Source organism: Periplaneta americana, chromosome 3 (genome assembly GCF_040183065.1).
Source record: "Periplaneta americana isolate PAMFEO1 chromosome 3, P.americana_PAMFEO1_priV1, whole genome shotgun sequence".
NCBI lineage: Eukaryota > Metazoa > Arthropoda > Insecta > Blattodea > Blattidae > Periplaneta > Periplaneta americana.
Genome location: NC_091119.1, coordinates 188,269,990 through 188,284,820, shown reverse-complemented (window position 1 = coordinate 188,284,820; position 14,831 = coordinate 188,269,990). Strand labels below are relative to the sequence as shown.

Genomic DNA, 14,831 nt, shown 5'->3' with positions numbered 1-14,831 from the left:
GATGATACCGGCGCATGACAGCAAGGATGATTACGATGTCATCGACTCATTACAACGATGATGATTATGATGATACTGGCGCATGACAAGGATGATGACGGTGATACCGGCGCATGACAGCAAGGATGATTACGGTGATACCGGCGCATGACTGCAAGGATGATTACGGTGATACCGGCACATGACAGCAAGGATGATTACGGTGATACCGTCGCATGACAGCAAGGATGATTATGATGATACTGGAGCATGACAATAAGGATGATTATGATGATACTGGCACATGACAAGGATGATGACGGTGATACCGGAGCATGACAGCAAGGATGATTACGGTGATACTGTCGCATGACAGCAAGGATGATTATGATGATACCGGCGCATGACAACAAGGATGATTATGATGATACCGGAGCATGACAGCAAGAATGACTACGATGATACCGGCGCATGACAACAAGGATGATTATGATGATACTGACGCATGACAGCAAGGATGATTACGATGTCATCGACGCATTACGATGATGACGATTAGGTTAATTACAACGATGATCATTACGATGATACCGACGCATGGGAACAAGGATGATTACGATGGCATCGGCGCATCACAACGATGATGATGATTAGGTGAATGACAACGATGATGATTACGATACCGACGCATGACAGCAAGGATGATTAGGATGTCTTCGACGCATCACTACGTTGATTACGATGATACTGGCGCATCACGATGATTATGATTAGGCGCACCACAATGATGATACCGGCGTATGACAACAAGGATGATTACGATGATACCGGTGCATCACGATGATTATGATTAGGCGCACAATAACGATGATGATTACGATTAGGCGAATGACAACGATGATGATTACGATGATACTGGCGCATTACTACGATGATGGTTATGATAAGAGCAGCCTACAATACATTATCTTCATTGGTGCATTTATTACTGTGGTGTTAGTACACTAGTAGTAATATAATAGACCCTAGCAGTAGCAGTCAAATGACGCAGAGGTTATATTTTGTCGTCGACACTGAATTAGGGCGAGAAACATATGGAAAATGTTTCGTCATGTCTTCAGAGACGGAAATACACTCACAAAAACATAATTGCATAGTAGGCCTACTTATAATAACTATGTTTTGGAATACCACCGATACAGAGCATCGAAGCGCATGAAAAAGCAGACTAGGTGTTCACGCAGTCTAGATCTCTTTACTTAAACGTGATATGGTATCTCTCACCTATTACCGAAAAAGTTCTATTATTCATTTTCATATTATGTGACTTCGAAGGTCTTACAGAAGCCACAAGTAGATACAAAATCTCGCCTTCATCTGGAGTTGAACCGTGGCTGTCGCTCTACCGATAGAGCCAACTTCAATTTAAACGGCAGCACTAGAGGTAACAACAGTAAAGATTGAACGATAAAGTTTTTACGACATGATAACGCTGACTGGTTACATACAGACTATTAATCTATAAACTGAGTCACGAATACGGCGAACTGAGAGATTGATGCAATCCTCAAATAAAGAAATTTGTAAGAAAAGCATTTGTATGTAAAGGCGAGATGGATGACTGCAAGTGGAGTATAGGGTAGGGTCGACCTACACACGCTGTCACCAGACGTGCGGGCCCATTTTGTTTCCTTGGAGATGCATTTTGACGTAGCGGCCGCTAAATTTTCCTCTCTCGTTTCGAATCACGATTCTCTTACTTGTAATACTCGTACATATACAGAGACATCATTTTCTTTTTACTTCAGTTTTTATTGTACCTGAGTTTTTTAATGTACTTCACTCCCACCCCTTCTACTAACGAAGTTCAACCGTCCTCCACACAGATCCAAGACCGAATATACAGTCATAGTAGCCTTACGCTCATAGTAAACAGTACGTTCCAGAAATATGTTCGAATTTTCCAGTGACGAAAGAGCTTTCAATATTGAATCATTTTCGCACAGGTACTGTTGTCTATTTGCCTAAGTCGTATCCCGGTTTCCCCCACCAGCTTTTATTCGCCAGCTAGTGGCTGGGCTGTCTTAGCTCTTTTCTGAAAACATTAATTTCTTTTAGTAATTAGACGACTACGTAATATTATACAACTGCTTAAAATAACTTAAATAAAAGGGCCTCGTTAAATAATTAACTGTCACGTGATTTCCTCCCTTTCTACGACCCTACGACATAACCACTTGGACGGACAGTAGATAGTATGTCTGAATAATTTTATCTTTTCCGATCGGGCTGAAGTGAAGATTGAATTTACAGTACATAAGGTACTCCTTTATAGAGTAGGTACAGAATTATTTCAACATGAGTTACTAGTACGAAGGACGAAACTGGTAATTGGGATTAGGTACAATAGTCTATAGTGAGATAATATGCACATTAGAACTTAAGCCTCTATCGAAATGTATGGCCATCATTTTCAAAACTGTGTTTAAATATCCATATTATGGTTATTTTTCAATTTAACTTCATTCTCTATATTGTACGCTAATGTGCATAATGAATACGTCCACATGGACAGCTCAGTTCGTGAGTAAAAACACTTATTGTTAATACTGTACTGTATTTTGATTAAACAAAAACCTAATGAAAATGATCAAACTCAAAAGCGCGATATTTCCTAGTTTACGTAAATGGATGAACTACTTTTCTTCCCTCCTATACCTAGCAAAGTGATTTGTTTCTATATTACGCCAGTATCATCAAACTCCAGTCGTGGAAGGAGGTAGCAAACGGCATTGATCCAGAGGTATAGCCACGTTAATATAAAAAATGTTGGTAAAAATAAAATGATGTCCCTGTATAACTGTTTTATAAATTCTAACTTCCAGATTTTTTATCAATGTTGTACACAATATCGAAACTTCATCTGAAAAAAATTAACTTAACTTATTTTGAAGACGTATAGACCCTAATATTGCTATACTGGAATAATCACAATAGTTTCTGTCTCTAGTAATGCAACTATTTTATAATATCTAGTAGGATTTGCTATTTCAGTGAAAACAGCCGAAAACTGAAGATCAATGCATTCTTTTGATAGTTCTGCGCATGTAAGAAGATTTAGGGATTCCAACATAGGGAAGTAAAGTTAGTGAGTGATTTAAGGAATCATTAGGGGCACTGAACGTTCGAGAAAATCATTACCTAATACTTACGGCTTATTCGAAAAACCGGGCATGAATGTTGAAATAAAGTGGCTAGTATAGAAAGTAATGCAAAAACGAGACCATTAAAGAACAAACAAGATGATGATGATGATGATAATGATAGAAATGGTGGTGAAGTATCGTTAAGACATGATTGCGTGTGCAGAAAATATATATCAAGAGTTACATACCCCTTAGATGCGTTACCGTCAGCCCTGAAATCGGACGTACACTCTGTACCAATATGACGCCGGTCCTACACCAACACATCACAACACACTGACATCGGACGCTACGTTCAACACGTCGAGAACACTGCCACCAGATTACGATGATCAGGGCTTATATATTTAAAGCCACCGTTTAACTACAAATCCTATTCATCACAGGTGAGACGCTGACAATTTCATCTCCTGTGTAAAACAACACACGAAACCTAAGTACGATATTTAAAGAAAAACGTCACTGTTGGTATCTACACTTGAAATAGAACTGTTGCTACGCAACCACATCAAACTGAGAAATACTTTCACTGAATTTATATCTTCACTTATTTATTATCATAATTACCATCATCGGTAGCACAAACACCACAACATCCACGGCTTTGGAGACACTTTTGTCCAGACTTCAACTCGCTTCACACTTCACCTTCCTCTCGAAGCTGCCAGGTCCATTTTTCCAGTCCGTTGATGCTGCAGAAATGTGTACAGATGTATTCTGATGAATCGGAGAGTGGATGACATCAAAAAGATGTGCGGTTGCGCCCTTTTTCCATAAAATAATACGAACTCAAAGTATTAACACGGCTTGCCTCCTACCTGGAAGACACCACGTGCCACACTGAGCCAAGTTTTTGTTTGTTGATAGTACAAGCGTGTAGCTGTACCTACAGCGCATGCGCAGTGACCAACTCCAGCCAGTAGTCGAGTACGCTTACCGCTTGCCAGTCAGAGTGCTGTTGTATGTTTCCGTTTCTTCTACGTGGCTTCTTTCTGGCTTCATAAGAACTGATTCGGTCAACTGCAAAACCACATGAGCCAGAAACTGTCCCGACAAAAAACAAAAAAGTCTATAATAATTCTTTGTTATGTAAAAGCAGTTAACTTTTACAGATAAACGTAACTTTGTAGAGATCCATCAAATAAGACATTCTCATCTCTGTTACGGTACCTGAATTCATTTTAATCCGTAGGTAGAGATACGGGGAGGGGCAAAGGGGAGCAATGCCTCCCCAGGTCGAAGTGATATACGCTACTGTATCTCTCTAGCATTAGGTATGAAAAAACCTTAATTATTCTCAGGAGTTGTAAAAGGTTTATTTGTAAACTAGCCGTACCCGTGCGCTCCGCTTCACCCGTTAGAAATAAATATAAAGTAATTACATAATTAAAATAGGACATTTCATCCCGGGAACATTCGTGTTTGATAGAAGGGTAAATCGTTTATTATATTACTTAATTTAAATTGTATTAAAAAATTAGAATGCGATCATTTTGAACCAGAGACCACTCATTTGGTCACAAAAATTATTTTAGGAAATACAGGAAACGAATGCCTATCAAGTTTTCTGTGCACCAGAAGCTATTTTAATCTTACCTGTCCTCGATTCACTCAGAAGTTACTGTAATAACATTATAGCATTATGTCCATCTAGAGAAACTACACTTTCCAATGGTGAATTAATAATTAATTATACAAATCGGTTAATTTAGCTTCCGATATTACTTCATACAAACACAGAAACATTCTCTGTAGGCTATGTTTCATAGCTTTCGATTGTTGCTGTCCAAGGCGCCTTATAGGCTGTCATTTTTTTTATTTCAATATACCGCCTTAGATGGCGTTGTAATTGTAATTTTGAAACTCATTTATCTCATTAAATATCAGTCCTACCAAACTTTTGCATGGAATAAAACTTATTGGAAATTATTTTTAAAGAAACTTTTGTTATGTAATATTTTTCATGAAAATTAATAATAAGGGAGATATTTCGATTTATTTAATTCAAGCCCCCTTATAACCCCCTTTTAAATAAAATATTTTGAATGCCATATAGCCTAAATTCTAAGTTACAACGAACTTAATTTATATTCCAATTTTCATATAAATCGGTTCAGCCATTATCGCGTGAAAAGGTAACAAACATCCAGATAAATGTCAAAAAAGCGATTTTCGGTTCCAGGGCTGTTAATTATATATGTTAGGACCAACTATTTTTGGAAAATCGAAAATTACCAGAAAAATTTCGGCTACAGATTTATCATTAGTATAGATTAATATATAAATCAACTTTAACGTAAACGTTACATTCCTAAATATAGACAGACATTATGAGAATTATCTTTTTACAGAATGGATAAGAAGGAATTCGAACAAGCCTGGAACATTTTACAAAGATTTATTTCACGTCACTTCTTGCGATCATGAGTTCGAGAGATACCGTTCCTTTTTCAAAAGTGTAGAACAAAGTGGAAATAAACGTAATAATAATAATAATAATAATAATAATAATAATAATAATAATAATAATAATAATAATAATAATATTCATTCATAGTGTTCTGCCCAAGGGCAGGTCTTTCACTGCAAACTCAGCATTCTCCAGTCTTTCCTATTTTTCTGCCTTCCTTTTAGTCTCCGCATATGATCCATATATCTTAATATCGTCTATCTTCTGCCCCGAACTCTTCTCCCGTTCACCATTCCTTCCAATGCATCCTTCAGAAAGCAGTTTCTTCTCAACCAGTGACCCAACCAATTCCTTTTCTCTTCCTGGTCAGTTACAACATCATTCTTCTTTACCCACTCTTTCCAATACAACTTCATTACTTATTCTGTCTGTCCACTTCATACGCTCCATCCTTCTCCATATCCACATTTAAAATGCTTCTATTCTCGTCTCTTCACTTCATCGTAATGTCCATGTTTTGCCCCATATAGCCTAATGCCACACTCCACACAAAGCACTTCGCTAGTCTCTACCTTAGTTCTTTTTCCAGAGGACCGCACAAGAATCTCCTTTAATAATAATAATAATAATAATAATAATAATAATAATAATAATAATAATGAACCTGCTAATATTCCGGGTAATAGACTAAGTGTTGGTGGAGTCCACCGCTATGAAGTAACAGCACGTCTGATCGTGAAACGAGCGAGCTCGGGTTCAAATCCTGGTTGGGAAAAGTTACCTGGTTGGGAGTTTTTAGGGGCGTACTTTCTGGACGGCCCTCGTAATTGTGCTTGAATGGCCAAAATTTGTACAAGAACTTGTTTTGGCATTATCAACATGGTGGAAGAAAAAAAATAACTTTTTTTTATCTGCCCCCATCAGAATGTTGCTTGTGAGACTCTCCACGAGACGGAAGAGCTCTCCATACTGACTACAGCGCCAGGCGTTCACTAGCAATATATAATTTCTATTTTTCTTAACCGGTTGTGCACTACTGTATCTGAAAGTTTACGTTTCCATGGTTTGAATGATCTAAAAAGTTTGTTTTGTGGAAAATGGACTTAAGCCCTTTATTTTCCTTGCCCTTCTAATGACGAAGTAGACAAATATGAATAATCATACAGAATCCGTCATGAAACAGCTCTCTAGTTCACACAAGAATCATAGGATGTTTTGAACCAAATTCAATGGTATTTACATGATATTACTGCCATTTTGCTGTATATTTTACCAATAACCAAAAATGTATTTAAAAATAGGCTTAAGAACTTTACTAATAGACGGCAGTATATTATACACACTATTTAAAGGGTGTAATTGATGTTTTGTTATTTGAAGTGTTGTATCAGTGAAGAAGTGTGTTGTGTGCTCGTAAGTAAAGTGTGTTTGTGTCAGTGAAGTTTTATAGTTTATAGTGGTAGTGCAAAGTATGTGAACAGTGAAATGTTTTTGAAGTGTTAGTGAAATCAGGATAGTATCAGTGAAATGTGTCGTAGTTTCAGTGCAGTGAGTGAGTTGACAGCGAAATGAGTGTAGTGCTGAAAGGTACTTGTGCATGTATGAACATATCATATGCGTGAGTTTTAGTTCGAACTTAGGGTTAAGATACAAATTAGATTTACTTTAAATGTTATTTATCTTGTGGTTCTGAGGTCATTATTATTATTATTATTATTATTATTAATTTATTATTAATTGTATCAATGTTGGTTGCTTGACGGTTGTCAGTGCACTTTGAGGTCTGTGGATACAGAGGGAAAAATTGGATCGGTGTCTGGTGGACTTCCTGGGTAGCTCAGTTGGTAGAGCGTCGGTACGTTTAACCAAAGGTCCCGGAACAATTTTTCACCCGATATTATTCAAATCAACTTTACAGGGAGTTATACCTGAAAGCTTGATTTGCGTTTATTATTAATTGTCATTAATGAGTGTAATTACTTACCACTCCCATCTGGTATTTACCCATTTGCAATGTGAATAAATACATACATACTTAGCTAAGCAAGATATAACGTTTCAGGGGGTACTCCAACAAGTCTCTATTTTGTAAATCAAGATTTCAGGTATAACTCCCTGTAAAGTTGATTTGAATAATTTGGAGGGAAAAATTGTTCCGGAGCCGGGTATCGAACCCGGGACCTTTGGTATGTTAAACCAAAGGTCCCGGGTTCGATACCCGGCTCCGGAACAATTTTTCCCTCGAAATTATTCAAGTCTCTATTTTGACATTGCTTATGATGCACTGGCTGCGTACATTCTGTCTATAATCTTTTCGCTGTAAGAAAAATCCTAATATAAACAATGGCTGATATGCATAAAATTGAAGTAAATGTTATTGCTTAGGTTTTCGTAATATATACTAAAGTCTTCATGTATAAAAACCATAGTAAATTATTTCCTGTATAGCAGAAAGTTGATCTGGAAGGCCGTGTTTAGCTTATGCTAGAATTTGTAGTTTAAATCACTATTTATATGCATAACAAGAAGTATATACTTCTACTTCTAAGTGTAAACTAAGAATTATCGTAGTCGGCCCTGTTTGAGACTTTGTTAGCTCAGCACAATCATTTGTACGGTTTAATATGGCAGAATTCATGCAAATTCGTGCTAGAAAAACCTACAGGAAAAGACGAGAACCATCAGATCGTGATTATATGAAGTTGTATAGGTTTTTACAAATAAAAAATGTTATATGACCAGTTTTTGTAATGGACTACCGAAATGTTGATTTTGAGATAACTGGAATTCTGTCAGTTGATTTTTGTTATTATTACTTAAAATAATATACGTTTAACAAAACGATTCTATTATGTATTTATAATACATTTAATTTACGTGAAAAAACTCTGTGTGCGTACAATATTTTAGGTTACGTGTAAATTTAATAACTAACATTTTGGGTCTGTCTGATTTATGTGTGATTTTTACTTTACTTTACTTTTCATGTTATTTATTTTCTTTATAATTTGCTTTTCGTCAATTTTTTTCTTGCTGTAAACTTCCGACCTAACTTTCATAGCCTGGATGGCTTCTTCTTCATCACTTCTTGCGGCACGAGTTTGTGGCTTGTTTAATAATGCTGGGTATTCTTTTAATAGATTAACAAACAGCAGTTGTTCTCATTCTCTCTCTTTCACATTCCGACTTCGTCGTAATTGTCCCTTTTCTTGTTAAACTAACCAGATTTTGAGGACAACAATCAATTTTCCCACCAAGAAATTAACATAAATACATGGAAGGCGAAAACTAACGAATCTTAGTGGATAAGCCCGAAGTACTGTCGATAATCGATATAATCGAATACTCTTGATAGGTTATACTACTGCCGCGTAGTACGTAGTATCAGGTTTATACATACAAAACGAAGTATATACTTCTACTTCAAGTATCTTCTGCAATCAAAGCAAAAGGTAATACTACAACTTTATGCATTCCACCCAAGAGCACGTGACTGAAGTGAAGCTTCATTGGCCGCTGTTTGGCGCCATAGATTCTCAGTACGTGTTCCCGCCCACTGTTGTACATTCTGTTTCGTGTTAAACGTTACCCGTTACTCGTCAAAGTATACCTAACCTCACTACTATGCATTCGTTTGCTTAGGAAACATTTACTTTACAATTACTGTAATTAAAACTCACTTAACTTATTATATACATTTAAGACTATTTGTTTTTCTCCGTTTTGAGAGGGTTTCCCCTCTTATGTTTAATAATCACGCATAACGAGGAAGCAGAAGCCATACTTCAGTACCACGTGCTTACCTGAACAACTACGAGTCAACCTGTTACAAGAACATACTACCTTGGTATTACTGTTGGTATTCATCCGCGTTCATAGTACATAACAAAATATAAAGGTAGCTTTTCTTTTACATAGCGTTTTACATATGAGTGAAATTATATGTTTCATCGTATTTAACAACTAGAACTCAATTTTTTATTTTCAAATAATACAAGATTGTGGTTTCCAAATACGTACTATATTTTCCTGCGTCATGTGAGTGTTTCGACTGGGAACCAATCACAGTTATGACATTAACGTACTTATGTTTACATTAGGATTTTTCTTACAGCGAAAAGAGTATACATGATTCCTCCCATAGTTGTATGCATCGTGATATTATATGCATAATACTTTCAATCTCCAACTGCAGCCCTCGAAAATCCAAGCCAAACCAAGACCTAGGAAAGATGTGACATACACTGGTGGCCATAATTCTGGAAAGGTTTTGTTTTTGTACTGAATTATTATAACATCTGCATTGATTCACAGATTTGTACAATTGAAAATGTTACTCGTGACTGATTCGTTAATTATAATAAAGGTATTATATGAAATTCTGAATATTTTAACAATAAATAATCATTACTATGTGGGAAACTATGTTCTTGTCGTTTAAGTTCTAAGTATTAATTTCAGATTTCATTATAATTTCCCATTATTTATTGTAATAAAAACTGGTCCATTGTTGAGTTTAAGATTATTTTTGATCAGTAGAAGCATTGTTGAGCACTGTTAGCATAAAATATGGACATTATTAATTTGTGTCTATCATTAGTCTGACTTAAGATTTCGTTAGGTTAACACCTGATTGCTTTACAACAAACTTTATTGCTCATTTTATCACAATGGTTCCACGAAAGGATTTCCTTCGATCTTTCAATGCTAATCGACAAATCTGCCTCACATCTCTTGGAATTACTTTAGGCTTTCTACCAGTCCTAAGTGTTGTTTTACAAGATTTTGTGGATTTGTACTTCTGCCATACCTTCTGGATGCCAGACACTGTGGCACCATTACAAAGTTTTCTTGCAATTTCCTTGAATGTGTAGCCTTCTTCTCGAAGTGTGACTGCCCTAGAAGGTACTCAGTCCTTTCGTGGAACCATTGTGATAAAATGATCAATAAAGTTTGTTGTAAAGCAATCAGGTGTTAACCTAACGAAATCTTAAGTCAGACAAATGATAGAAACACACTAATAATGTCCACATTTTATGCTAACAGTGCTCAACAATGCTTCTACCAATCAACAATAATCTTAAAATCAACAATGGACTAGTTTTATTGCAGTAAATAATGGAAAATTATAATGAAATCTGAAATTAATATTTAGATCTTAAACGACAAGAACATAATTTCCCACACAGTAATGATTATTTATTGTTATTCAGGATTTAATATAATACCTTTATTATAACCCCATAATTAACGAATCAGTCACGAGTAACATTTTCAATTGTACAAGTCTGTGAATCAATGCAGATGTTATAATAATACATTACAAAAACAAAAAGTTTCCAGAATTATGGCCACCAGTGTAAATAGACCTTTGCTAACTTGCAAGGATCGTGACGAAAAAAATTTACCATGCATGGTTTAAAAGGGAACTGCGTTTACAGCTAACCGAGAGTGACATACGATGAAGGGGAGATTCGAGTGTCTGAAATGCTACAAAGGGATCAGCAACGTCCGGAACAGGAACCCACAGACGTTACTTAGTAGTAAGCGCGATGATCCCTTAAAGCTAGCAAGCTCTCAAAGGCCTTCGGGACCTCAGAACCACGAGATAAATCCCTTGCTTCCATCGGGATTTGAATCGCTGTTCCTTGGCTCATAATCGCGTAAGAGACAGCAGTATAGTATCTCTACTCAGTAGAAGTTGGATACGCCACTGTTTCGCGATGAATGTGTAATTTAATTAGCCTAAACAAGTCGAAATGACATGTTTAAAGGTTTAAGTAACTATACAGACTGAATCGTAAGAGAAGGTATTAATTTCAGGAGGTTATTCTTTGAAATGTTTCGAACGAAGTTTAATACTTCCTTTCGGAGATAAAAGCTACTATGTGTCTCAGTGAAACGTACAGCAGAGTTCGTATAGGTCAGTTTCTGTCAGATGCGTTTCCAATTCACTGTGGGCTAAAGCAAGGAGATGCACTATCACCTTTACTTTTTAACTTTGCTCTGGAGTTTGCCATTAGGAAAGTCCAGGTTAACAGAGAGGGTTTGGAATTGAACGGGTTACATCAGCTGCTTGTCTATGCGGATGACGTGAATATGTTAGGAGAAAATTCACAAATGATTAGGGAAAACACGGGAATTTTACTGGAAGCAAGTAATGAGATAAGTTTGGTAGTAAATTCCGAAAAGACAAAGTATATGATTATGTCTCGTGACGAGAATATTGTACGAAATGGAAATATAAAAATAGGAAATTTATCTTTTGAAGAGGTGGAGAAGTTCAAATATCTTGGAGCAACAGTAACAAATATAAATGATACTCGGGAGGAAATTAAACACAGAATAAATATGGGAAATACCTGTTATTGTTCGGTTGAGAAACTTTTATCATCCAGTCTGCTGTCAAAAAATCTCAAAGTTAGAATTTATAAAACGGTTATATTACAGGTTGTTATTTATGGTTGTGAAACTTGGACTCTCACTTTGACAGAGGGACATAGGTTAAGGGTGTTTGAGAATAAGGTGCTTAGGAAAATATTTATGGCTAAGAAGGATGAAGTTACAGGAGAATGGAGAAAGTTACACAACACAGAACTGCACGCATTGTATTCTTCACGTGACATAATTAGGAACATTAAATCCAGACGTTTGAGATGGGCAGGGCATGTAGCACGTATGGGCGAATCCAGAAATGCATATAGAGTGTTAGTTGGGAGGCCGGAGGGAAAAAGACCTTTGGGGAGGCCCAGATGTAGATGGGAAGATAATATAAAAATGGATTTGAGAGAGGTGGGATATGATGATAGAGAATGGATTAATCTTGCTCAGGATAGGGACCAATGGCGGGCTTACGTGAGGGCGGCAATGAACCTCCGGGTTCCTTAAAAGCCAGTAAGTAAGTATTAATTTAATTCTCAGTATGCTCAGTCAATTTAAGAGAGCAGTGTGTATAACAATAAATGATTGGAAGAATTTTACTTTTACTCTTTAAATGTGCAGAAATTTTATCCGAACAATGTAACTTTTCGTTCTGCAAATAAATTTTACTATGTTACATATGCTCGGATGAAATTTCTGCACATTTGAAGGACAAAACTGAAATTCTTTCAATTGCTTATTAGCATAATACTCTACTATGTATGTATCCAATGCCTACCCACTTCACTTTACGTGACTCGGGTTCCGCATATTACGGATAGATGGCAGGACTGTGACCCATTTTCTAGTTGTACATCACTTCGGCTGGCCACACTGTACATGATGGTATCTGTGGAGAGTTATGTCGTGTACTAAAGTGAGTGTACGTGTAAGTGTAGTGTCTGGAATGAGTGATGATGATGAGGAAGGGAGAAGGGGAAACCCGGTGCCGGCACGTAGCCTACTCCTGTCGAATAGCACCAAGTGGGCCGACGGACGAATCACAATCAACAGTGACACATACCTTCTCTTCATATGAACTCCGGAGAGATTTGGGATTTAACCAAGGCATATTGGTGCACAATCTAGTGATTAGAAGTTGCGCACCGCCATCTTTCCTATTCCCGCTGGGAATCGAATCCGGGCCGGCTAGTCTGGAGTTAAATTGACTAAACATATTGGGAATTAAATCAATGGTTTTCCCAAAACTCGCTATGAAATGTTACATATAAAACAATTTTTATCTCGAAAAGGAAGCAAAAACGAGCAAAATTGTATTTAACATTTTTATTTGAAATATTTCAAAGATTAACCCCCTGAAATTAACGACATTACTTACGGTTTACTCCGTAAGAAGAAACTATTTAAGATACAAATTTTAAAATTACATTTTATTTTGTGAGTAGGGATGTTTGCGAAACGATGCCGTTATAGTCCAGTGTTAGAGTATTCGAGTGGAGATCGAGAGTTCCTCCGCTTCCAGGAATCGAAATTAGTATAGTAACGGCTTGGAGATATCCTATAACCACTGTAACTAGGGTTAATAACTCTCCAGTATTTGGCCCTAATTCTTTGATCGGCGAGAAAGGGCACATAAGTAAAAAAAAAAAAAATAATAATAATAATTTTTCGGGAGAGACTTTTTTTTAATTTACTCTTAACCAAACATAAGTATAATAATGAAAATCATGTATGTTAGTCAAAGTAAGGTCCTTTTCAATTTAACATACAAGAGTTTTATTATTTCAAAAATTAGAAAAAATACATGACTTATGTCATTAGATACAACAGAAAAATCGACTTTTTGACTTACGTGCATTTTCCCGCAGACCAAAGAATTTTTAACAGACTCCCGAATTTTTCTTCTCCTCGACCTTATTTTAACATTATGTAAACATTTTCATTCGAAACATTTGATTTTGCCGTGAATGATTACGATTTAGCCTATAGCATAAATTTTGAGAAACACTAAAATGTGCAGTCTTTGTAGAAGGTAATGCTTGTCAGAAATGAATTTTAGTGCTCACTCGTTTAAAATCAAATATTTTAATGTTACAAATTTGAAAAAAAAAAAAAAAAAAAAAAAAAACTAGCGAGTTTTATTCTAAACATACCATGTAGTAATGTTCACACAAAGATGATGTTTCATCTCATGAACATTAAAATTGGACAGATGTTCGATACAGGAACACGACGCACCTAATCAAATCAGAGCTGCAAACTGCAGTCGATTTCAACTGTTACGTGACGCAAAATCTATCACAAAATACTCTAAATTTAAGTCTAGCTGCCAAAGTGTAGAATAGAGTTGTTTTTAGTAACGGATCTGGATAATTTGTTCATTTTTATGTGAAATTTTGCCGATTCTTTAGTCTCCCGTATTTTTTCTGCAAAAAAAGTTGGCAATCCTAACTGTAACACTGCTCGATAATGCTATTTATAGAGGGATGCCGCCATCTTGAAACTGCTGCTTCTTCGTTTCGTTTGTGTGTATATCGATCACCTTGACACCTGTATAATATTTCCGACTAGCAGTGATGGTTTTAGACGTCGTCATCATCATCATCATCATCATCATCCACAGGGATTAGGCCTTTCGACCTGTTTCGTCCTCTCAAAGAAATAGATCTCTCCATCTCTTCGTCGGCCTTCCTCTGTCTCTCTTGCCTTTGGGTTTGTACTCTAGAATCTTTTTAAGAATACGGTTTTCTGGCATTCTTTGTATATGTTCATAATATTTTTTTGGTATTATTTTATTTTATTGTGTAAGTTGAATATGTTCAGTTCGTCTCTTACCGTTTCATTATATTGTCTGT

General features: G+C 36.3%; 1 protein-coding gene across 10 annotated transcripts in view; it reads right to left on the bottom strand.

The window, feature by feature from the left end:
* LOC138696915 (semaphorin-1A) overlaps positions 1 to 14,831 on the bottom strand; it is a 1,424,789-nt gene that overhangs the window by 975,465 nt on the left and 434,493 nt on the right. The window contains exon 1 of one of the 10 annotated variants that reach the window (XM_069822399.1): positions 3,374 to 4,021. The exons of 8 other annotated variants lie outside the window; for them this stretch is intronic. The gene's annotated coding sequence lies outside the window, so the exon portion shown is untranslated. Of the gene's footprint in view, positions 1 to 3,373; positions 4,022 to 14,831 lie in introns of those variants that run through there. One more of the 10 variants, XM_069822400.1, reaches the window with a different exon arrangement.